The sequence below is a fragment of the Apteryx rowi genome, unplaced genomic scaffold (genome assembly GCF_003343035.1).
Source record: "Apteryx rowi isolate R43461 unplaced genomic scaffold, aptRow1 scaffold_204, whole genome shotgun sequence".
In the NCBI taxonomy this organism is placed as follows: domain Eukaryota; kingdom Metazoa; phylum Chordata; class Aves; order Apterygiformes; family Apterygidae; genus Apteryx; species Apteryx rowi.
This window is the reverse complement of record NW_020448353.1, coordinates 892,583-919,240: the sequence shown is the minus strand read 5'-3', so window position 1 is coordinate 919,240 and position 26,658 is coordinate 892,583.

Here is a 26,658-nt window from a genome sequence, read left to right as displayed (position 1 = left end):
AACCAGTTGATTCTTGCATGAAACTGGACTAGAGGAAGAACTCAGAGCCTCACACCTTGAGATGTTACTGTGTCAGTTGCTTCTAGGTATCCAACTTCATCCGGGGACACAATTTCTCATCTTCCAGAATAAAGTTGCCTTTCCTCACTCCAAACACCCTCAACAATGAAGAAAGGGAAAAAATAATGCAACATTGTGGGACACTGTGGTAGGCACACAGAGCCTGCATAAAGGAGGACATTGAGAATTGCCCTGAGGAAAAAGAAAGAATGGGATAATATACCAGACACAGGAATGGGAAAAAAATCTGTGCAAAACTTGATGGACGTGCACAGGCAAGTGGAGTAAAATGGAGAAATGGGAATATTACAAAGAGCGTGGATGTTGAGAGGGCAAGGGGAGAAAGAGAAAGTGGCAGGAAAATAAGAATGCACAGGTCCAGAAATTTATGGACAGAGAGAGCCTTGCTAAAGTAGAAAAAATAGAGAGCAAAAAGAGCAGCAGACACTCCTAACTGAGCCATAGTATATGACTTGTTAAACCTGCTGTTGTATCTTAGAAAGCTGTAACTCCCTTAGAAAACCTAGGAGGAAAGAAACCAGAACCATCAACAGACCAAGTAAATAGACCAGACAAGTGCACTTGTTAAAAAGACAGTTTCCCTCTACTTTCAGAATAGATTACAATAACATATTAAGAGAGAAATGAAATTAAATATGGAACCTATAAACATGTTATATATTTAAAGGAAACAACCACCTAGTGCTTGACTGTCTTATTGAAGGAAACAGAATAGAAGCTGGCTGTGCAACTCTAACTTTTTCAGACTAAGAGTCAGGCTTTATTAGCCAATACCTGTCGTCTCCTATTCAATGGTGATTATTAAGCTTAGTACAGTATGCAGTATGGGTGTGATTTTCTGATCTGGCAGCATGACAAGAAGCAGGCCTCTTGGTTTTATTTTGCTTTTATCTCTTACCTCTGTCTAGGCGTAGGTTAAGAGAAGCTACAGAATAAGACCGCTTTACTAGCGTATAATCAGTTCTCTGGATCTGGACAGATACTCAGAGCTGCTGCACAGGAGACCTGCTTGTAAAATAATATCATGCTCATCAGCAGGAAATTTCAAGTGGCATAGGGCCCTTGTAGTACAAAGACGATGGATGCATTTTCACTAGCAAGCTGTATTTCAGCAATGGATTGATTGCCTGTATACATTTGCATGGGGGAAGGGAAGAAGGGCCATGAGATGATTTCAGATCCCATGGCTCTGCCAGCGGGCTACAGTCCAAACGTTGATTTGTTGGTGAAGGATATTTGGGCAGGTTTCTTTTGTTTCTTTGGGTTCTTTCCTAATGTTTGCCAACTGCTCTGAACTATGTGATCCATCATGCTTTAAGAAACAGATAAAGGGAGTGGCTCATTTTAAATCAAAAGATAGGCAATAAATTTAAGATTTGTTCTAACACTAATCTTCTGCTAAAAGAGGCACTTAGGGTGAAACTGGAAGCATGGTTCATATGCTAAAGTTTAGATAGAGTAACATGGGCTTCATTACTAATGTTGGAGGACTGTTTTAAAAGGGATAGGGCTGAAATATTGGGAAAGGTATTTTTGTGGAGGAAATTATACCTCAGAGACCAGACAATAACCTTTGATGCTTGTATTGCTATTCAAATGCTGCCTCTGCTCTGGATCTCAAAACATAATCTCAACAGGTTTCTGCTCCATCAGCCTCCTCATTTCTGCTATGAGATTTCTGGTATGCATTTCTACACTGAAAACCACTGAGTCATTACACACACCAGCATATGTCTTTTCAAATCAGCTCTATCTTCATTCACCTTATCTACCAGACTCACCTCAGAGCGTACATGCCCAAATCAGACGTCACAGAAGAGCAGCAGACAATAATTGCTTTACAAATCCAAAAATTATAGCTTTCACCCAGGATGTGGAAACTTCTTATCCCTCCTCTAYATCAGGCAGGGCAAGGACTTGAACACTGGTGTCCCACATCCTAGGGGAAGGCTCTAGGCTCTTAGCTAACTCTAGGGGACTGTTCATGGCTGAGGACCAACAGGACAGGATCAAGTGCCTAACTATATTTGATGGATATAAACTGCCTTCCCCCTTCTTCTCTCTCACTCCCCCTCCATGCCTTCTTGCTCAGTGCATTGGACTTTGTTAAACTTATTTTTAGGCTACTTGATGCTCCTTTCATGTTGTGTATAATATAGGAAGCAGAATTCCCTTGGGCTTCATGGTGCCTAAATCACCATTTTTGATTTAGCCCCAAATTAACAGAACTATTCAAGAATTGAATGTCAACTGAGATTCCTCAATTGTTAAAGAAATAGGGGACGTGCAAATGAAGACACATTCATATTGAGTTTGGATGAATTTTGGTTTCACTGTGTATTGCAGGTTTTTCTGTTACAAGCCCAATCCCTTACCAGGGGAGAATACATGAAAAATACTGTGTGACAAAATAAGTGGCAAAAGACTCTCTCCAAGAATAGCCCAACTTAAGAAAGTTTAACTTTAACAGTCTACTTCTGTCTTCATAACCAATACATTACTCTTTGATTTACAGAGTTATAGATTAAAATAGTACATTTGGAGTCACTACAATGCCAAAGCCACAATAAATGCAGACTCAGGTAGTTAAAGCACAAAAATGTGATGCAGGACACATTGATTGTTTCACTGTTTCTAACACTGACTTACTCTGTAAACCGGGTCCGTTCACTTAGTCTGAGTTCTATTTTCTTTTGGAAAACAAAAGAAAATAAATGATTGACTCATATACCTTGCCTGAGATGGAAAGAAAGTTGAAATTGCAAATAAGATCTTACTTGTAAATGCTAACTATTCTACTTTAGAAATTTGCATTTCATTTCTTCATTTTGTAATTTGCAACAGCTAAAAGCACTTAATTAAAGGCACTTTTAAACTATTATGTATATCATGTGAAGCAAGAAGGTAAGCTCATCAGTGACAATGTTTTTCAGAGAGTTTGGACCAACAACATTGCATGGGTAACACAAATATTCAAACTTTCCATGATGGCTATCAGTTTCCAAAGAAAATCACAGATAGTTATTTTTTAATGGACAAAAAAGACTCAGGAGGCAAGGTAACATGAAAAATATATATTCATTCATCTTCCCAATTGGAGGGAAGTTATCTGATTTAGACTAATCAATGTCAGGAGCTGAATACTGTTAAACAATACACTCCTATTCCATACAGGAGAATACAGGTTTTCAGAGACAAGCACACTAATTCTGCATCCTCCTTCACTTGCCTTACACAGAAAATGGCCTCACTGATTTTGAAATCAGTGGGATTACTGGTGTAGCAAGATATCTACAGCCAGATAGTACAGATACATCATCTTACTCAACACATGAACAAACCTGTACCTCAGAAACTGGCTTTTTAAGACTGTTTAACTACCTAGATGTAATGTAGATGGAAATGTAAATGAAAAAATTAAATCACCTGAACGCAAGTGATCATTCAAAGTGCTTCTAACATAAGATAATGTTTTTTAAATGAAGAAGAGATACTGGTATTTTAAAGACAGGAGGGAGTTAATCCTATCAATACAAATATTCAGAAAATCCAAATACCATGTAAAGAGACTAAAATAATGCTTGGGGATTTTACATTTAATTTGTCTGAATACTAGAGATTTGGAAGAAAATGAGGTAGAATAATGACACCCTTGAGATTACAGATGGGGATTGTTCCACTTTGAAAAATGCATAACTGCATGGAAGTGGAATAAAAAGGTGTTAAATTGGAAAAGCTACAAAGGACTCTTCATTTTAAGAAGCAAGATTATCTGCGATGACAGATCAGAAGCACTGTTTTCCAGCAAATCAAGTGGCAGAAGCAGACTGCACGCAGAAGTATGCACCCAGGCAAAATCAGTTAACCATAATTTTGAATGCAATGATATGCTGAGGCAAAGAAAAGCCTTAAAGAGAAGTATGCAAAAATCAGATCTATCCACAGCTGCTATAAATCTGGGCAGGTCTATGAATTCAGTGGAGTTCTTCCAGCTTTTACCAGGGGAGGATGTGACCCATAATGAGCAGACTAGAACTGATGGAACATCTGCTCCAGTGATTGAATTTTCAGGTGGGAGAATGACAAAAGTGATGAAATAATGAATTCCTTTTTTCCCCTCTTGTGCTTTTCATAGGTGGCTTTGGCTACTACATGATTTGAAGCACTATTAAAGGTCTGTAAGGACCTTGCATTTCTCCAAAAACAAACAAAAAAAAAAGAAAACAAATCCTGCAATGTAAAGTCCCCATGTTCTATGCCATCTTGAATATAATAAATATGCAGTGACATTGTGTGGTGGAATACAGAGATTCCTCTACAAAATTTTCTGAGGTAACCACTCAAGTTTTGAGGGTTTATGGCCTCAGGATACTTGTTGCTTCTGATTTAACTGAGGTTATACAGCAAAGAAAAAGTCTGGCCTAAGACACAGTCAAGGGCAACCTTTCCATGGATTTAAATAACAGGCAGAACAAACCTGAAAGGTATTGTTCAGGGAACCAGAGCAGGTACTGTGAATAAGCATAGTCTTTACTGTTCAAAATAAATACAAGGCTGAATTATTTTATACAAGTTTTCCTCATTTGTACAAGGCTTTTTGGCAAAAACCCAGTAAAAATGTGAAGCTACCTATATTGACATCTTCCCTGTGTTTGATCTCTCTTGTCTCATCATATTGTACATTGTATGTGAGCTTTAAGTCCCTTATTACTGCTTCCCTGCCTTCCCTGCACTACTTCTTTTCTTCCTCCCTTTCATTGAACTTCCAGAACTAGTAATTCTGGAAATAATGCTGTCACATTGGTATGGTTGGAATCTAGTGACTTCCAGAAGCATAGGGTTAAACGAATATATTCCAGCTCATAGTTTACTCTACAGCTGGTGAAACATCACGGTTTATGTGATGGTTATCCAGCTTATACATGTGGCATAAATATCTTAACACCCCCCCCCCACACACACACACACAGAGGAAGAAGAACTAGTGTTGAACCAAAGAGACTTGACCTTTCCATGAAGTGTGCCCAAAGGCACCTAACTGCCAGGGGGACAAGGCTCCAAATGCCTTGCTAATGGGGCTCTCTGCTAGCCTGTCAGACTCAGAGGAGGAGTGCATTTCTATGGCCCTGCTGATTTACAGCTGCTCTTTTAGGATGTAGGATGGCAAGTCTGTTCCAGGCTGTGGTATTTGGCGATTTATGCCATGATTCAGCAAGTCTAGTTTTGCATACTCAAGTAGTCTGGCATGAGAATGGGACTATGCGGTTTCTTAAARTTAGGCAGATTAAGTTCCATGTTGGAAGAACTGGCATACCAAAATCAAGAACAGTAAAAGGCTCCCTACATCAAAAGGAGAACATTTTCTTCCACTGAAAGGTGTTAGCATTGTAGCTCTTCTCCAATGCTTCATTTTTGTCAGAGAAGATCCTACTACAGATAACTACCATGGGCAGAAGAGCACTGCTGTTTCAGAAGGCCTGTCAGTGAAAAGCATAGTTACATACAATCATCCTTTCCACAAACAAAGTCAGTAATGCCTAGGTTCAGGTGTACTTCAGTGCCAGAACACTCAGTATTTGGTTAAGTACCTTTTTTTTTAAATCACCAGTCAACAGTTATTAGAGGGATTATATCTTGGACAAGACACAAGCCTGCCCCCCTGTATGAAGCAGTCAGAGGAGAAAAGAAAAAGCTGGAAGGATCCTTCTGTCCATACGTGCGTACTAAACATGCTATGTTTATGCACTGTGATAAATCTTGATGTTGTTTCACATGGCCACGTTGCTGCTTTTTTTTTTTCTTTGTCAAGGATAAAACAAAACTGTCTCTGACAAGCAAAACAAATGAAAAGCTTGCAGCTCAGCAGTCTTCAAAACGTTTTGTTATCTTTCTAATCATTGCAGCCCATTAAAATGGATTAGGCAAAAGGAAAGTCCACAGGGCAGCAAGGGAGACAGAGGGACAGAATAATATATAAAAGAACTTTGAACGGTTATCATTTTTAATATAGTTCTAGGGCTCAAATAGCTGCTGAGTAGCTTCAGCTCCTGAGAGCATTTTAACACTTTGCAAGATTGGGCCCCTAGACTTTTATTTTAAAATTGCTTAGTCACCTACTGTATTATCCCTGATAATCATACTACCCTATTTATAGGCTGACAGAGAAACTTTGCCTCCTTTTTTCACCAGGTCTCTAAAGAACTGTGTTTCTCTGCTGCTGCCATCAGTTTTGGCTAAACTGCAGCTATAATACACTTTAACAGACATATGCTAAGCTTAATGAAGCACCTTGAGGGAAAGAGGATACTTAGTGAAATATGCTTTCTATTTGCTAGGGATCTCCGTTTACAGTGGATTTTGAGGATCTATTGTTACTACTGTATTACAAGCCATTTAAATATAAGATTTCAGAATTGTAATTAAAAAAAAAAAACAACTTTAAATATTCCTTTTCTCTCAGGAACTTTGGTCTACATTTTAAACTCTTTGATTTATAGCCTGAACTTTTACTTTTGATGCAAAATAGCTAATTCTTGCAGTACTGCCAAGCATTGGAAATAAGGTTCTTGCTTAAAGGCATATCGGTTCCTATTGCCTTAGCCCTTAATAGAATAGTATGACCGCTTCTCTCAGCTTTTAGCATTTTCCATCATGTATAAAATTTAAACAGTTTTAATCCTGATGTGATTGTCAAGAACTTCATTCTTAAACATTAAGTTTTCCTTTAAAATAATCTAGATGTGGTGAGAGTTAGAAAGCTGACAGTGTACAAGTACAAATAGCACCTTCCTCTTCAGCAGTTCTTCTCCTGGGTTACTTGAGGACAAATATGCTTATTTTCTTTCCACAAATATGTTTCCATATTTTAGAACAAAATCAGGAGCTTGAATAAAATGCTATTTTATCCCTAATCAAAAAGGATGAACTGTTTGTTTGAAGGGCCAAATTCTGCTATTACTGATGTTAGAAAGCATTTTGCCATTTGGCATCTTTTGATCAGGGAATCTTTATTCCAGTAGTAATGATGTAACAGGCAAGGAAAAAAATGTATGTAGCATAACTTTCCAGTTTGCAGGGTAAAAATATACCTCAGAGGTATCTAGAAATAACACACTATTTTAACTCATGACAATTCAACCTGTCAACTACAGTTCAGCTTCATATCAAAAAAAGAATGTATGGAAAAGTTGAAATGTCACATGAAGTAATTTTTCTAATTATGACACACAAATGTCATTTTTATGCTGCTCATTGCCAAGCTTATGTCACAGCAATGAGGGAAGCATGTTTAATTTTAGATTTTATGCCACATTAAAATGAGGGAGATTTGAAGGAAAAAAAAGAAAGATTTGCCACAGAATCAACTAGATGCTCCTTTCCGCAGAAAATCTCTCTGGCTTGAGTGGTGCAGAGCTTGATTCAGTGGCCTAACCATAGGCACCCAGGACCACCTGAGATACCCAGTCCCCTGTGCTGCCCTAGAAGGCTGCAGGTCTCCCAAGCTCCTGTGACAGATCCACCAGCCTCTGTGGAGATGGCTCAGATGCCCCAGGGCTTCTCAAACGGCACCAGGCAAGGAGGTTTCAGCAAACAAGTTGAGCTGTCCAAGCTTCTGTTTCTCAAATCATATTTTAAATGGATACTTCAGCTGCAGAACCTTTCAGCCTTTATTCGCGAGAGCCATTTAACTTCAGTTCTCGCTCTGATTTCCAACCAGATTCCTACCTCAGCAATTCTACTGAGGAAAATAAGCCAAAGATGTACTGATATGCTTAAGAAATTTCATTGGAAGTACTGATATTTGCCCATGGTGAAATGCCTCAGGTAACWGTCCCTTAAAGTTAACAGAAAGACCTTCCCTTGAGGTGAGCGGAACCGCGTTGCTTTAAGCGTTAAAGGTTAAGTTTAAGCAAACATGTCGCATTACTGCAGGCTCCCACAGGTTTCAGTAGATATATAATCTTTTCTTTTCTTTTCTTTTTTTTTTTTTAACAGTGCTTAACAGGCTCAGCTAAGAGACAGGTAAGTAACAAAAGAGGGGCAGACAGACAACAGTTTCATTTAAACCTGAAATGGCACCATACACTTGGCTTTTGCCTTGGAGACTCAGGCTATGGTTTTAAAAGGTTTTGTTAAACAAACAGAACTCCCAAGCACAGACCTGACCTTCCCCCTTCCCGCTCCATAACAGAAGAAGGAGTTTTAGAAAGCTATTAAGTTACACTTGGAACCAGCATTACCATTTTAAGTATTGGCTTTCTTGGAAGCCTGAAAAAATGCTATATGTCAAGTTACGGTGGCAAAGTGCCGCATTTTTCAAGTGACAGCAGTACCTCCTATCCTGCTTTCAATCAGCTTTCCACATTGACATTCTCTTGCCAAATTCCATATGGAATAGACATTGTACAGCTAAAATTATCTTGTGTGTTTTGGATCACAGTAATGTGTTAGTGATTAAATACATTATTGGTGTATTTAGCTGTGCAATTTTCTCTTAATTTAAGGAGCTCATAATTAATTTAAGCCCAAATGCTTTTGTATAACACATGAGCAAGTCACTTAACCTTTCTGTGCCTCAGCTTTCCAGCTGCAACATAGGGATTAAAGTGCTTACCTACCAGCATATACATGTTAAAGTTGTCAGGTGCTCAAATACCAAAAGAATGGAAGTCGTATAAGTGTCCTAGAGACAGAGATCAAATTTTAATGCACACAGACATTGCTGAAGCTTTAAGCAGTAAGTCCTATTCTTCCTCTTTCAGATTGCCATTTCACAGCACATATACCTGCATGCATATTCATACACCCATTGACAGCTACAAATCAAAAGTTATTTTCTTAAGAAGCAAAGCCATAAGAATTTGTAAGGGAACAGAAGATTGTACTGGTATTACTTTTAAATCCTGCTGAACCCAAGGCACACAATCTACATTTGTCTGCATGCCAAGTCAGTTAATATTGTTCTACTTTGCAAAGCATAGGGTCTTCAACTTTACTGTAAAGAGCATTGTGTTCCAAATTGCAAGGCATTATTAAAAAGGCACTTTCTGCCTGCATCAGTAGCAAAACTGAAAAACCTTTACTTGCAATAAAAAAATCTGATCATTGTTTATTGTAGCTGATAAAAATGCATTTGAGACATCTAAATTGTTTGCATATTTATTTGAAGGTAAAGTTAAGACAGTACAGTTTCTAAGAAATCGTTTGTGGTGACTGTGGATGTAAAATATGCCTTTTGTAATATAGCAGTTAGTAAAAGCACAGTCTGATTAAGGTATAATTTGAGCCAACAAAAATTTGCTTTGTTTTTCAACAGTTTAGGTTTAGAACATTCTAAGAGTCACATTCTAGGCAGTCAAGAATATTGGAGTACAAAATACAGAATTCGAGAAAGGATGGATCATTTTTATTTGGCTAGCCTTCCCTGGTGCTACTGATTTATATTTCTATTTCTTTTCTGTTGTTAGCTGAAAATTAAACAAACTCAGCTTTACGTAGTTAAAAGTTTTGGATAAGTGTATGCAAGAGCTTTTGGAATTTGAATTTTGATAATGGTGGTTGCTGCCATGAAGTCATAGTAAAAATATTACACCAAAATTCAATATATTTTCAATTTATAGTAACACGTAGAACTGGGCAAAAGGGATCAAAGGCATATATCAATCTGGGCTGAGTTCAGCAGTAGTTCAGTTGCAAAAAGATGGAAACTATAGAAGTGGAGGGAAGAGAGCTCTGAAAAAGTGTTAAAACAGTTTTCCAAGTGTGAAAATGTTGACAGCTTTTTAATCATACTTTTTTGACTTTTGAATCAAACTGAAAGTTTTCATTTTTGAAAAAGAGGTAGAATTCAAAAAGAGGAAATAAAAGGAGTAAAAAAGATTTTTTTTAATCTCAAAATGAAATCTCACATGTTAGGTCAAGTGAAATATGGACTAAACTAAGATACAAAATATTTTTTTTCTTTTTCTAACTCCCCTAAGACTTGGGGAAAAAAAAAAAAGCTTTGGTCAAATACCAGCCTAACTCCTTTTCCCTCCCTTCCCTCCTCCTGCATTCCAAGTTGGCAACCACTTCAAACCAAGATCCACGTTTTGCTCATCTCTAATGCAGGTGGGGTTTTTGTTGTTGTTGTTGTTTTCCTCTTAAACTGAAAATCAGTGATCTTCATTAGCAAACCTGGGTCAATGAAGTACCTTTCTCAATAATTCTCTTTTTGGTTAGAATATTAATTTGTCAGGCTTGAGTGTGCAAAATAAACACCAGCAGGCCTAAAGCATGGTGCAACTGGGGTTGCAAATATTACGTAGCATAAAACTTATTCTATCACTCTCTGTGTTTTGATCTTATAGAGGGCAGAAAGTGAGGGACTGTGGCCAGGTTACCAGTTTAGACCAGTGGACTGTTGTGAGCTTTGGCTGCTTTCCAACAATCGGGGACAGAGCATCTGGTGGAGGAGAAATCTGTGTAGTCCTTGAACAGAGGTGGCCACAAACAGCACCGACAAACCTTCTTCAGGAATCTCAGACCAAACAAATTCCTACACCCCAGAGAGCAAAACTAGTTATTGAGATGAAAGAGGAAAAAAATCTGCTGATGTCTGCGAGCACTCCCTACAAGCATCATACTTCGCATACCCTCACATGCTGCATGACTGCCTATAACAATACCCACCTGACGACTCCCTCCACAATACCAACATGGCGGATGTAGAATCACTAAGCAAATATGCGAAAGAAAAAGAGGAATTAGTGAGGTGTTTCCTTGAATTTTAAGATAATATTTGTGGATAATGGGAAGGAAGCTTACAATAGCAAGAATTGTGAGAATAGTGAAAATAGGAAGACGCTGTCTATAAGTAACTAAAAATAATGAGCTGCTCTTAAAGCTTTAGTTATTTTGAGAAGGCTTCATTCTGTAAAAATAGTACGGTGAAAACAAAATTGATTTCCTCTCCTCACTATGGATTTCCCTGACCCGAGGCAGGGCTCCCACACACTTTTTATTAAGGTTTCATTTATAGGTATTATATTAATAAATGATTGGATATTTAAATAAAGGATTAAACATTGCAGGGTAGAATTTGTCTCTCATCCATTTCGATATGTTAAAAAGTCAGTAAAGTCATCATCCTTTAACTGTTGTTTAATCCTTTATAAACTTTATATAATGGGGTATTACTGTACGTCCTACTTGTGCTTCCCAAAGTTTATGATAAACAGATCCACGTCCAATACACACCCTGGAAAAACAAACAAACAATTTTTATGCCTAAATAGGACCACTTTTGTAGCACTGATATGTCAACAACAGCTTGACAAAAACTGTTAGAACGTTTTTCACGACCATAGGGTCACTTTTAATTAAGGTGCACTGTCTGGTTCGGCTAGAGGCTTCTGGCTAGGACAGCTGTTGTAAAGGGAAGAAAGGATATAAATCAAGGATAGGTTGCAGGTGACGGAGGGGAGAGAGAGGAGGCTTTGCCATTGGCCTCACTTCAGAACTAGTGGGTCTACAGAAAAGACATTTAAGAAACACAGAGAACAAGGTTGGAGTATGACCAGTTCTGCTAAAACAAGGAAGGCAAGAGCTTTGTTGGCAGTAAGTGTGTAAAATTTTGCTTTTCTATAGAGGTGTTTAGGGACTCACCTAGACATCAGTCTCTATTTTTATTGGCAACAGCCCTCTTTATAACGAATAAATGGATCTACTGCTGTCCCTCCCCCTTTCCCTCAGTGCCTTGCAAACCTTTGAGGGCTTCTTGGGCTTTAACTAATCCTCTTGCATTCACAGGATCTAGATGGCTCCCAGGGACTATGACCCAGTCTGAACCTCTGACTCTTCACCTGTTTTGTGGTACAACTTCAGCTGCAAACTGCTGTTTCTGTAGCTCAAGTAGTCCTTTGCAAATCAAAGAAAAGTTGGAAGCAGAGAGCAGGGCGAGTTTTTCTCTTGCTTATCTAAGTAGCCAGGCCACTGCAAAGGGTGACAGACACTGGCTCCTCCTGTATGCTTCCCTTTCACCTAAACATGGCTCGAGAATCAAGCTTTCGTATCATTGTTTCTCGTCTAAGAGAAACTGGGCAGCCTACAATAGATACCCATAGTATGGCCCCAGGACAGAAAAAAATTGACCTCAGAGAAAGGAGAGAATCAATGCCTTTGAGAGTCTTTTGGACACCAATGATGACTTAAGACAGAGAACTAAAGTCTCTAGTAGCACTGAGTCAAATTCGTGAGAGGAGAAGTTTATGTACAAACAAATGCAACTTTTTGGCTTAGGTGAATTTTCTTCCAAGTTTTCTGGTTTGGTCAGCGAACCAAAAAAAAGATAATCCTTATTCTACAGCGGCCACTGATTGTCTTTTAGTTCAAATAGCAAAGACCTTAGTTTTGGGAAGCRATGGTCCTGACTTCCATCCCCTTTGCTGTACATGTGTGGTCTGGCTGATGGCAGTGATGTCTGGACCTACAAATGCAGTACAGGAAATGTGTTACATATTGATGCCAGATTGTGGGACAGGAACACACATGAACGCAGATGGTCAGAACTGAGCTTTGCCTGACTGCATGGAGCATGTAACGTTCTGTCCTTGAAGAATACACGGGTCTGYGGGAATATATTCAGGAACTAGCAGCAGGCCTGCCATGAGGTTAAATTCGTCCACGTGCGCGGGTCTCAGACAAAAACCTATTATGGAAGAACATTAACTTTGTGCTCAGATGTGAAAGCAGATCTGATACTTGGGTGCAGCTGACCAGAGGCAAAGCTTCCCCCATGCTAGGGCATCTTCAAAGGGACCTGAATTAATCCAGCAAGGGTGAGATTCTTGAGTTCGTCTGGAGGCCTGTAAGCAGGCATGGAGAGAGTTGTGTCCAGGCTGTTATCTGTCATTGTGGAAGTTCCTTCCTCCAAAAAAAATATTACTTCCATGAGGGAGAGGTTACAGCTTTTCTAGTTCAATTAGCAAAATTCATACCATTATTCCCAAATTTATCATCCTCAGATGGAAACATTTCTAGGAACTTACTGTGCCTGGGGTACTAGATATCTCACTAGTGGCCTATCTGTGTTTGCAGCTGACAATAACTATTGTGTCCAAAGAAATAGCTACATTTCTTTCTTCACATAATATGCTTCCAGATGATTGGAAGCTAGTGTGCAGGCAAGGGAATGGTATCCATTTTAAAAGCCTTTTTCATGTTTAAAAACAATAACATAAAGGACTTCACAGTGTGACTCCACTGCCTAAATTAATTGTACATACTGAAACTTTGAAATGAATATAGTTTATATTGGCAGCACCCAAAGGAACCATCAAAAGTCACTGTCATGCGAAAAAATTGAGTCATCAGTGGTTAAAAAAATAAAAAATAAAAAATAAAAAAGGAGAAACATTAACAAAAATTGTGATACAGTTTTGCAAACTGGAGAGATTTCTCCAGCAGCGCTAGTGAAACACTATTAATAATAGCAAGGGCCACAAAACAAATTATTATCCAGTTTACAAAGATATTTGGACATTTGTTTGAATTACTGGATGTGGTAAGAAAAGTGGGGAGAGGAAATGGGGTCAGGAACTTAAGTTCTCCCACAAACTTCTGTCTTACTGAAGTTCTACACTGTGTTCTGTGTACATGTACTGTACACCCATACTGCTTTGACTGAAATTTAATTACTATGCCCAGCACAATGAGATTTAATTACAGCTCAGATTTCTAGGTACTAACAAAATACAAATGAATAGTTCTGTACAGCTCTGCATTATAGGAGAGATACAGTCTCATTATCCAGTAGGAAGTCTAGAAGAATGGAAATTTATGACTTTTTTTAGCAACACCTCAGCTACTGGAAATGGACTACAGACAAGGATCTGTTCATCACTAGGTTTTCACAATATCCAACTATTCAGTGCTCTCACTGATAGATCTGGAAATCCCAAACAAATGTGTGAATCTCTCAAACTCTACCAAGTAATGGCTACTGAGTATTAGTATTGAGCAAAAACTGTAGGCTCCTACAGGTATGTTAATTTACATTTTATTATCTAGGTAGGCACATGATTTTGACCTCCAGACTTCTCTTTTCTCTTTTCTAATCTATCTATCAGTAACAAATTGAGACAGGAATAACACAGGCAACAAAGGTTGAGTATCCTTATATTTTCTAGTAGAATTTTGCTATTGACATACCAGTTTTATCTTAATGCCACTAGGAGATGCTGAGCACTACCAACTGGTGATTAAGCCAGTTGTACTTACACTTGTCTTAACACACACACACACAATACATACAATAACATGATAGGTTTGAAGCCCTACATGAATGAAAAAATCAGGTGTGAACACATGAACAGTATCTACCACGACTGTCAGGCCATAGTAGAGAGAAATACCCACCAGCACTCAAGTAGCAGAAAGTCAGATATGTTTCACTGATACATATTTTCTTGGCAACATTTTTCACCATTCTGAGGTTTCTAGACAGGGAGGTGGGAAGGTTGTGCTTTTGTAAACAAGTTTTTATCCATTTGTCATATACATTTTGGTCCTCCCCCAATTTGATTTATTTTACTGATTTTATTGACCTCAGGAATGACAACTCATACATATCCTGCATCTCTATAAATAAGTTTTTCCATTATTTTCACAGGCATAGATACTGAGATATCAAAGGCATTGAAAAAGAAAATAAAATGATGTATCTAAGCATGCTAAAAAGTCAGTGACAGTTTAAAATAGAATTGCATAAGCCTGATCCCTAGCTATGTGTTGCATTTTTCTATGCAACTAAAGCAAATATTGCTGTCTACCACCTTTGTTTCAAATATTTTTCAATCCATTTTTGAAAGACATCTATTTCTCTAAAATTGGAATCTGTAGTCTGCTGTGGTTTCCACTCTAGCTATTTTTGTAAAAAATAATAATAATAATTTTTCAAAAACAAGAATTAGAAACTGAGTTTATCAAATATAGATTTTGCAAACCAATTACACTTCTTAGCTCAATTTTTCCTTTTAAAAAAATCATGGCCAACATCATGCTGTTATACAGGAAAGCAGAGAAAGAATGAGAATCTCTTTGTGAAATATCCTTGTACCTCTGCAGAAGACATGAAGAGTTAAGCAAAAGAATGCCTTCAGACCATTTTCTTCCTCTCTATATGGCACTTACAGGTGGGAGAGAGGAGCAGACAGTGACTATAGTCCCTGCTTCCCCCCGCAGATTCTTCCCAAAGCAATGATCTTTTCCCATCATAACCAAATGGCAGGCTACTGTGGCAGATGCGAGAGACTGTCATGGTGCTATGAACAAGGTTTTGCAGAAGGAGATGCCCAAACAACGTAGTAGTATATGAGTTTACTGGTACTTGTCTGTGGTTCTAGTATCTGATCTCCCTGTTGCCTTCCTTAAGGGCATTAACTAATTCACAGAAGAGCTGTTTCTTCTGCAAACCTGAGAACTGCGAAGCTGCAACACTACACAAAATACTGAAATTAAAGAGACCATTTTTAGAAACAATTCCCATTTTGCTCTGTTTGCTAGAAAGGGAACTGTGAAGTGAGAAATCTACAAAGCTTTCCTCATCCCATGAATACAATTATCAGCAAGTCACCGTAAGAAAGGTGCAACCAGAACATTACAATCCTGACCCATAAGTGATCTCCTCATTGCCTCTAATCTCCAGTCAATGACATGCACTGATGCACACAAAGCATCAGTTCAGTTGAGTAAGTATATAGTTGACCACAGGGCAAGAGAATGTATGACTTAATTGTTGACTTTGTAAGTCAGTTGACTGAAAAACAAAATCCTGCAGTGCGTTTGAAAAAGCAAGCAAACAAAAATACAACACAAAGTCTATATCTAGTATCTAAAAATTCATTTTTAAATTTTTTTGATAGCTTAATGGCACCTCTGCCTATTTGCAGGATGATGTCAATTATGCTGTGGATCATCTGACTTAATTTAATACTGTTAACGTTCCATATATCATCGGGACTGTGACCTCAGCTGTCATGACATCACAGATCATCAGTCAGGCAGTCAGAAGACCTACATGTTTGTATATGAGGTAATTCAGTATAGATTTATGCTAGATATTTATGATTTTCAAACAAAGAAAGATTTATTAACATTTCACAAGAATCTTTCTCTAGAGGCTTGAAAGTGTTATGCACAATACTCAGTTTCTTTTGATTCAGAATAACTGTGTGTGGCTTGTTATATCATCAGTCAGTGCAATGTTGTTGTAAATCCCAAAAGGAGGGCATATTTTAATGTAACATATATATTACATTGCACACATTAAAAAAAAAAAAAGTTATTTAAGCTTGAGGAGCCAGGGCTTAGATACTAGGAAATTCCGGAACTAAGTTTGTCTACGCAACACTCACAAACAAATGACTTCACAATGGCAAGAAAAAATACAAGACTAAAACAGCAACTTAAATTCTAAAACAAACAGAATAAATATGTACCCAAATGGCCTTCTAAAACTAAGCCTGTAAGGGGACATGTTCTCTTTGTTCTCTTTCATTCAAAAGGAACATTTTGCTCTTCCCTCCAAATGGTAAACAGCAATCATTACTTAGTATTCACAGATAAATTGTGTCTTTTGAAGTGCTTCATCTTAATAGACAGAACTGTATTACACAAGATTGACTTGCATTGGAATAGATGACAYAGGGGAGTGTCATTCTCAYGGAAAATGACTTGTAGGTCATTTGTTAGTTAGGGCTGTATTATAAAATTCTCCAAGATCTGGGGGGTTGCTTTGGAAAACATATGAGACATTCCTGATGATTAAAATGTGTTCTTTGAATAGCTAAAAAATAACAAGTAAGTCGAATTGCACATTCAAATTTGACTCAAATCTTTCTGAAGTCTACATTCTGGACATTTTAATACCTTCTGTAATCCCATCTTATTACGCTCCAAAGAAAAATGAAAATTATGTTCAACTATGATTCACAAAGCATTACAATGGCTTCACAAAGTTTTCAAACACCCTTGACTATAAATTCCATTATTTAGTAATTAACGAGAAGTTTGTCGCTGCATAAGGCTGTTTATCAATAATTAAAATAGTAGCTTTCTAATTAATTGTTACAAACTATTGAGTCATTCCTTACTGGATAAAAGCGCTCAGAAAGATATGATCACAACAACTTTTGCATCACAGTTTTCAGACAGATGGGGGTCAAACTTCAGCTTAAGCGTAGCACATGGATTTTTCTGGCTTTCTTAGTTAATGATCAGTCCCTCGACTACATAAATAGATTCCAGCTCTTCTTTGCCACAGTGTGAAATCATTTATTTAGCATTCCTATTATCATCTTGAAGATATGCTGAAAGAAATAGCAAGGAGAAAGCAATAGCAAGTTGGGTGAAAGCCCCACTGTTTAATCCATAGCATAGTGGTTGCAGAGAATTTACACAGAGCATTTTGATCCACTGAAGTTAACATGATTTTTGTTTTGATTTTCAGAAAAATCAGAATTCAGCCTTAAAGCTCTCTACTAGAATTGTTTGTTGTTTAGAGATTTAATCTAAAGACTCGCTCATGATTTAGAGGAAGTGTTTTCTGTTTAGAGGACTATCCTAAAAGAAAAAAGAAGTGGTAAAAAGCAACCAAGTTTGGTGCTGTCTGTTTACTGTCAGGTTTTGGCAGTGTATTCTGAGATTTTTAACTTCTGCGATGGGAGAGTTTTTAAGTAGCTAGTAACCTCATAAGCAATTAGATTATGTCAATTTTTTAAACTGACTTTTGATGATTCCAGACACTTTGTTTTCCATAAAGTATCTTTCCAACACAATTAATTTTTCCAAGCAGTTCTAAATCATTTGTGGGGCTGTTGGATTTTTAAGGTGTAAATGTCTCGAATCTTTCCAATTCCACCATGTTTTAATTTGGCAAGAGCTTTTACAAGAACACAAATACTACTAATAAAAAAGTTGAGCTTACATTTGATTGTTAGCTATGGTTACACTTTGCATACATCTTATAAGTTATTTTAGTCAGTTCTATGAAAAATGCTCTATTTTATATCTCAAATCATAAATGACTTCCCATTTTTTCAGCTAAATTTGGTTCAGTTTTTTGAAAGAATGAAGAAAATGTTTGCTCCTACAGAACACTTTCCCTGAAACATATAGCTAACTGGAATTGTCAGCATAGTTTAAATATTTGAACTTCTGTATCAAACTAGTTAATATAACAGATGTAAACATTCACTGAAGCAGTTCCATCCTTGAACTAACACTAAGTCAAAAAGCCAGGCTCTCTTAGGTATAGTTTCTCTGTCTCTCAGTCTTACTTCATGTAAAATAAGACCACTGAGGCTGAGAGCCCTTCATGGAAAAGCCTGGGCAGCCCTGTGGAAGAACCTGGCTTGCACATGGAAGAGGAGCATTCCAATTATCACATCCTTCGGTAAAAACAGGAACAGACATTCCCCCTTCCTGCAGTCATTAACTCCTTCAGATCCCAATCTCTTAGAAGATCTGGAAGATCAGCAGGTTTGATGAAGGAATCTATACACCTGTGAATTTGTCCATGACTTGAGTTAGATATCAACTGGTTCAGCATTTTCAGAATTGCGTGCCTCCAAGAACAGGATTTGATGATGACAATTTGACAACGACAATTTGACAGAACTTTTGTTATTTGTGTCCTGTTGGCACCATATTTTTTCTTCCTTTTTGGGGGGGACATTACTAAATTTGATAGAAAAGATAGAACCATTTTTGTAAACTTTTGTGAAAAAGTTTTACCCTTCCAGTTGATAGAAAATTGACCTTGAAGGTATTTTGAGAAACTGTTATTTATATGAAAAGCACGCATTATGTTTTCCAGTCAAAAGCATTATGGATCTTTAAAATGACTGTAAAATGAGAGGTGCTCCCTGGTAAATGGCTCAACTTCAGCCTTACAGGCTTCTCTGGAAATCCCAGCCTGTGAGGCCAGGCAGCTGAAACTCTTTCCTATACTGTTGTAGAGCAGCGTTGGTGGGAAACCGAGTTGTTTCAAGAATTAATATGGAAGAGGGTGAGGCCTTAAAAGCTTCACACTACAAATTCAGATAAGACTCTGTGCACTTCATGGTTTCCTATGTGTTTACATATAAACAACTACATCTTCCTATGACATAAAAAGCTTTTTGTTTAGCTGATACAAGACTAAAATATTTGTTAACATCAGCCTTGTCATAACTTCTGTTATGTTTTTGCTCTTTAGCTGTGTATTACATGATATTCTATTCAAAGGAGCAGGAGTTTTGATCATGTATTTAGTATCTGAAATGTTCTCCTAGTGCTTGACTATTAATCTGGCTGCCACTACCATATTTCAAGTGTTTGAAGATCTATATAAAGACGATAATTTAAAATAAAAAAGAAGAAATAAAAGAGTGATAAAGTAAGTTTCTCTACAGCTGGCTGAATTTGTGTGAAGATGCAAAAGTTCATTCAAAGTTTGCATGAATGTATCTGAAGGCAGAATTTATTCTGTAGTTATAATCAAGGGTTTGTCTGGGGGCTGGAAAGAAAGAGAAGAGAAAATCTGATAGTGCTGCAAACTGATCATCTGGAAAAAATATGAATCAGACCAAATATTTTCTTCTGTTTAATTTTTTTTTAATATAACTAAAATTGTGAATGGAGAATGTGGTGTGGAATGAAAGTTGAAAAGGTCTAAAAGAATCAGAAAGGATATTTAGCAATTTCTGAGCTTTTGTCTTTGAGATGATCCTTCCCACAAGCAGTTTCAATTTTAACAACGTGCATGCACTGACGAAATGTTCTGATGAAAATGTCTGAAACATCCCTGCTCTCCAGAAAGAACTCCGGAAGAACTTAACAGCCCCTCCATCCCATCTTTGAGTCACCTTTCTCATTTGTGTAAGTTCAAATCAAACAATCGTTACAGTTTCTAACAGTTTTCCCTCCTATGTTCCATTAAACAAAGGATTGTCTTCTCCTAGTCTCTTGCAAAGAGGTAGTTTTGTAAGAGTGAAGATAGGACAATTTTTCTGTGATACAAGAGACCTGAATTTTTCGCTATAGTGCCTGCACACTACCATTTCTCAAATACATCAAGACATGACATTTCAAAAGTACGTATTAGACATTAAAGAACATCAAAGCTTATTTGAAATTGGGTGAGTAAAAATGTTAATTCAATTACAACACATTTTGGCACTCTTCTTGCTACAGATGTCTGTTTTAAGTTAAGCATTGGGCATCTTCCAATACAAATTTATAGCAGTTGCTTTGATGGAGAATTGAATGATGCAAGTGTTCCGATGATTACCAGATGTGTTATTGATAGCTAGGTAGGTAGGTACTGTAGGAAAATAGCAAAAAGACCACACAAATAAGATTTAACAGAAAAAGCCAGACAAGCAGAGGTATACTAGAAGTTATCTGTTTGCAGCACACTGGCTATAATGAATAAAATATAACTATCTGGAAATACAATAGATTTGTGCCTGAAACTACAATATCTTTTGCCAGTTCTTATTCAAAGACACATTAATAAAGCAGTTTTTCAACATAAAAATATCTAAAGTATGTCAGCTAAACATTTATATATAGCTGTTAAAAGCATCTTTCTCCCTACACACCAGCCTGCTCTGTTGGTGCATGTGTGGAGACCACCAGCCACAGCCTCCTTTTCTCCAACGTTTCCTTCTGCAGTCAGGAGGCTGTCTGTCCAGATGGATTATTTCCAGTGTCTGGGAAGGATTAGAAAAGGAGGAGAAGCTCTTTTGCACTTTCATTCTCCCCCACCAATGTAGCGACAATCTCAGTTTAACTGTTGGCATGCCAGATTTTCAGATCTGTGTGCTCTCATATCAGCTTTTAAGTTTTGCAAAGGTTCAGAGCCTTAGTTCAGCTAAATTCCAAAAAAMCCTCCTGTGACTATCCATAGCTTATTTATGTCTTCAAAGTCTCTTTTCTGTGCCTCTCCCAAATTACCCATCTAATTCTTTTTCAATTTTTAAAATCTTCCCAAAGTGACTGGACTCTTCTTCTGTATAGTGCCAATGGCATTCACCTAAGACATTGGTGGTACTCAAATATACTAGCTAAGACAAGGGCCTCAGCATAGTAGGTGGCATACAAACACAGAATTGATTATCCCCATACTGGAGTTATCTTTTATTTACATCTGTTTCTCCTGACTTTCTTTACCAGCAAGCTTCCAAAGTATCTAATGGCAAGAGCAAAATCTCAGTGTAAATCATTTGGAAAGAGCCGAAGTCACAATCAAGTAATAGTAAAAATCTGAGCAAGTGCATATGAGATTTTCCTAACAGTTGCCACAAAGGGAACCTTTAGAAAAGGAATTTTGTTGAGATAATTCCCCTTCATATTTATAGCTAAAAAACCCCAAACCATCAAACACAAAATTTCTGATAAGAAAACAGACCAGATGAGAAAGGTTTTTCTGACACAAAAAGAAGAAAAAAAGATTTTTTAACACAAAAAGACATCCGTTAACTAGCAGTCAGCAAACTGTTTTCAAATTTGATCACTAGAATAGCAGTGAACAGGGTCATCCAGACATAGCTTGCAAAGTTAAGGTGAACAAGCCAATCTGAGAGTGCTACATTGTCTAACATTGTTAGAGGCTAAATGAACGTCTTCTACAAGTACATAGATGAGATTTTGCAGGACTGTCCGAAAGTCTTCTGATGTCTATGAAAGAAGGTCTGGAAATGTTCTGTAAACTACCATGCTAGAGAGGTCACTTCTTCATTTAAGAACYAGATGTTTGTGACATAAATCAGTAATATTTCTCTGTAATTAGAAGACAAAGTTAAAATACACTTGTTCTTTAAGAATGGTCATACTGGATCAAATGAAAGGGCTGTCTAGCCCAGTATCCTGTCTCTGATAGCACAGGCAAAGGGAAGACTACAGGAAGAAAGAAAATCTGACGTGATACAATTTTTCCAAGCTTTAAACATTTGCAGCTCAGGGACTTCCTGTGCCAGACATGATTCCTGTATATTTAGTAAGCCTCTATAGGGGTTACTCCTTCATGAACCTGTCTGGTCTTCTCTTAAACCGTTGTCTAAGCATACCATAGCGTCTGAATATTCTTGCCTTGGTGAAATTGCACCACTTCATATCTGCCATTTATTAAATCTTGGAAATCACAGAAAGGGCATGAAACATTCTCTTTTCATTCTCCGTGACCCTAAGTCAAGTAATCCCTATTGGTTATTGCATTATTACACTTTATCTCTTTGAAGGCTATTCTTTCCACATTTGTTGGCTTGTCCAGTCTGACCAGTATTTACTTAGACCATAAATCTACTATATCTACTTGCAGTAACTAGAAATATTTATTGCTTTGAGGTAGCCTGGCCAGGAAAAAGCTTCAGGGAAGATGAAATTCATCAGCATCGACTAAATATCAACTTTCTTATCTCTTGAAAGCCAGAGTATTACAGCAAAATGCAAATGTATAACGGAGCGACATCTTCCTCTCTCTCCAACCATCCCTCTTCCCCACTTTATCCTGCAGTAAGTACCCTCAGCTTACACACAACTTCTAATTCCCTCCTATTGATATGTCAGTCCTGCAGCATGTCCCACACCTTTGGAAAATGATCTAAGATTGCTGAAGTTACCATGTTGGGCAAGAATTTCAATATCTCTTAGAGGAGGAGGAGGAGTTGGAAGTATGTCATAGCTACTAACATGGTTGATGTGAAAAATGCTGAGATGAAAGAATTCCTCAAGACTGTTATGTGCCTGTTCTGCAGACTTTTGAGGTGGACTAAAGGGGAAATGGAAAATAGCTGCATTTTGATGTCTCATACTATAAGTTAAGAGGTTCTCATTTGTAAGTTACAGGTTTGCTTTCTCATTTTTCAAAAGAGCAAGTAACAAAAAATTACAAGGTTTGCTGTTGTCATGATATGGAATATTTATTTATATGTGGGTTAACTCAACCTTAGGTCTCAAAATCCAGATCCCAACAGTTATTAGTAGTCTCTGATTAGTTCAGCCACTGTGAGGCAACTTTTACAGCAACTGTACAATTGTTTGGTGCACAAAAATATCGTACAAGAGATGACAACTGTTTTCTTTCTCTGACTCTGGGAAAAACATAAATTCAGTGGTCACAGAGATTAACTGAACCACAGCAAAGCAGAGGAATCATGAATAAATGACTAAGCTTGGGTCTACCTTGTCTGAGCTCAGTTTTGTACCTACAGTGACATTCTCTAACCACTATGGATCTGTGAAGTTACACTGGACTGCCATCTCAGGCTTGTGCACTACTAGGCACAGACACTGGCCCGTTTTCTTGTGTGGCAAAGAGCATCCAAAAAAAGAAGGAAAAAATTTAGTTTGGAGCTCCTTTCCATCATCTCCAAYGCACATAGCTTATTTTACTATCTATTTTTTTTATTATTATTTCAAGAAAAGAAAGCTTAAGTCCTAAAGATGGAGACGCAACATGCAGTTCAACAAAGCATTGCATTCTTTATAATTTAGGACATTTGGCCTCAGGTTTTCAAAAGGATTCACTACAGCTCACAGCATCATGACATATCTATTAAATAATTCTCTATGGAATAAAACTCTTCTATAACAGAAYTGCCGTATACATAGATCACACAGAAAAAAGGAAAGCTTCAATCTCTAAAGCAAAAATCAGAGCTTATGCTATCTTCTGCAATAGCCTCTGGTGACCTATCAGAATGAATGGAAAAATCATTCTTTCTCCAAAAGTAGGACACTTCTGGCTACTACACTTTTACAGAAACCAAAATACCACAGGAAGGAGCATTTCTGTGGTATTTGAGTGGAAACATTGCCAGAGAATGCTTTGTTGTGGTATTTTAGTTGAAGACAAGTAGGTGGTTACTGTGGTATACTTGCACAGCATAACACAGTTATCCTTTTAAGAAAGAAATGCAAGATCTAGCTATAATTGTGTCAAATACAGTTAACAGTGACAAACCAGCCTCTTTACGGGAGAGACATACATTTTCCATGCACACCCCTTTTTTAATGCTTGTTCGATTCTCTTCCATAACTTTTTATCATTTCCAGTGGAAAAGCCAACTAGAAAGCTCCATGAGGAAGACTCTACATTTAGTCCTATTCCCCGAGATTAGTCTTCTTTTCAAAGTTTTTTTTGTTTTAAGTTTGCTTTTCTTGTTAATACAAAGCACACTCATAATTTTTAGGATTTTTTTCCCTGGGAGATTTTCTAAGGATTTCACCAATTTTCTTGATATTTCCTAATGAAAATGACTCACAATTTTCAGTGCTAGGAACTGAACAAATGATGCCTTAAAGACAGAAATACCCACAGCCCTTGTTGCTACAGATGGACAACAACCCAGGTATATAGTGTCTATTGGGTCTTCCTTCTAGCATGTCAAATGCTATCCCTGTTCTTAATGTCTCTGTGATATTTCATCAGCACCAGAACTGCAGAGATTCACAGTGATTTTCCTCCCACACATCATCCATAACTCTTTAAGTTATCTCTTAAGTCTATCTATAGAGCAAGTAATTTTGCCTCTGGAGTCTCCCTATAGTTTGGTGACAAGTTTTCATATAACGTGAGTGGGAGCTTTAGTTACCCAAATGTCCAAATTGTTATGTAGAATGGAACAGCAGGGAATAAACGTCTGCCCTGACTTTGGACTAGCAACTCATAGTGATAATTTTCAGGTGCCGTGCCTACATTTGAAGACCACAGTTAAGCCTTTGGAGCTCCATTTTTTTTAAAAAAAGATATATGCTTTTTCAGAGTTAAATTAGCTAGAAAAAGATTGTTCCAAAGAAGATTTTTCAAACTCTATAAAATATTACTCCTGTATTGATATTAGGCATCTTAACAGCTGGCATTTTGTTTGCAAAATAAACCCTAACATATTGTAGGGTAAAGCTTAAGCTTTCATCTACTTCTAATGCTAAATCTACAACTTTGGGGATTTTTTTTACATGGCAAAAAGAGCACTAGGAACCACTACTTTATTGTAATCCCTTTTTTGGTGTTCCAGTTACTATGCAGCAAACAAAATATTAGAAGAGCTCAAATTTAATATAGTATTTAATTTATTTCATAAATATTTTAACAAATGCCATAACGTGCATTAATGTGCATTTAATATGTATGCTAAATGTTAGCTTGTATAATTTTGCACTAGCTAATAAAACAGAATTGATGATACTTTATTCTAAATTATTTCTAGAAAGATAAATGCTCTATTTTGAATAACTGACTTTTCTGACTATACCAACTGTAAAATTTCTGAATACAGTCACATCAGCACCTTTGCCATTTAAATTTCATTAGCACTATTAAGATTTACATTATGTAATATTCTTCCTGAACCCTAAACTTTTCACACTGTTTTATTTTCCAGACTTAGTAGTTAATATCTTTAGAGTCAAAGTCATAATGAAAAAATTACAAAAGAGAAATTTTTATCTAGTTCTCATGCCAAAAAAAATACTACCAATAGCAAACCAAAATTTTTAAATACGTGGAAAAGATTGAAGTATGAAACACTTAAACATTTCAAAAATCCTATTCTGGTAAATGCTTTTAATTCTCCTGTGAGATGATGATAATCAGTTCCAAGATGGTATTTAATCAGTAAGGATAGATTTCTGGTTAGGATATTGAACCAGGATACAGATGATGTGGTCTTGTGGCTGGATTCAACAAAGAATTTAGATGTCTGACTTCCAGCACAGACAGAACTGCCCAATTGCTACTTCATCACAATGGTATGCAAATTTCCTGTGTACCACCTTGGTGGATTTAAAGTTTTTGAAGTATCTGAAGTTTTGCTTCTGGACATACTGGGAACTGTCCCAGACTAAGTAACTCAGCATAATCTCCTGTTTGCAGTCAGCCCCCTGAGGGACCTCTGTGTCCTGTTGGATCTTCCAAGAACATGATAACTACTTTACTTTGGACAGATTGTCTTATATTAAACACATATTTCTTGGAACACTCATTCAGAAATAGTTCAGTGCCTACATCAGCTTGCAAGAGGAGTGAGCACATCAAACCCATACCTCAGGACAGTGAYGGGGTAAAGATGACTCCTCCTGCTGATGCTACACCAGCATTGAGGAAAGAAAGGAACCTCAGATGAAGGACAGCACTGAGGCTACATTCCCATTTCCTGATTAAGTGCACTAATCAAGACATTGTTTAACGAAAAGGGGACAGCTTTCACTTCTAGATGTCTTAATCACACAGAATCACAGAACGGTTGAGGTTGGAAGGGATCTCTGGAGATCATCTAGTCCAACCCCCCTGCTCAAGCAGGGTCACCTAGAGCACGTTGCACAGGATCGCATCCAGGCGGGTTTTGAATATCTCCAGAGAAGGAGACTCCACAACCTCTCTGAGCAACCTGTGCCAGTGCTCTGTCTCCCTCACAGTGAAGAAGTTTTTTCTCATGTTCAGATGGAACTTTCTGTGTTTCAGTTTGTGCCCGCTGCCTCACATCCTGTTACTGGGCACCACTGAAAAGAGTCTGGCTCCATCCTCTTGACACCCTCCCTTCAGATACTTGTACA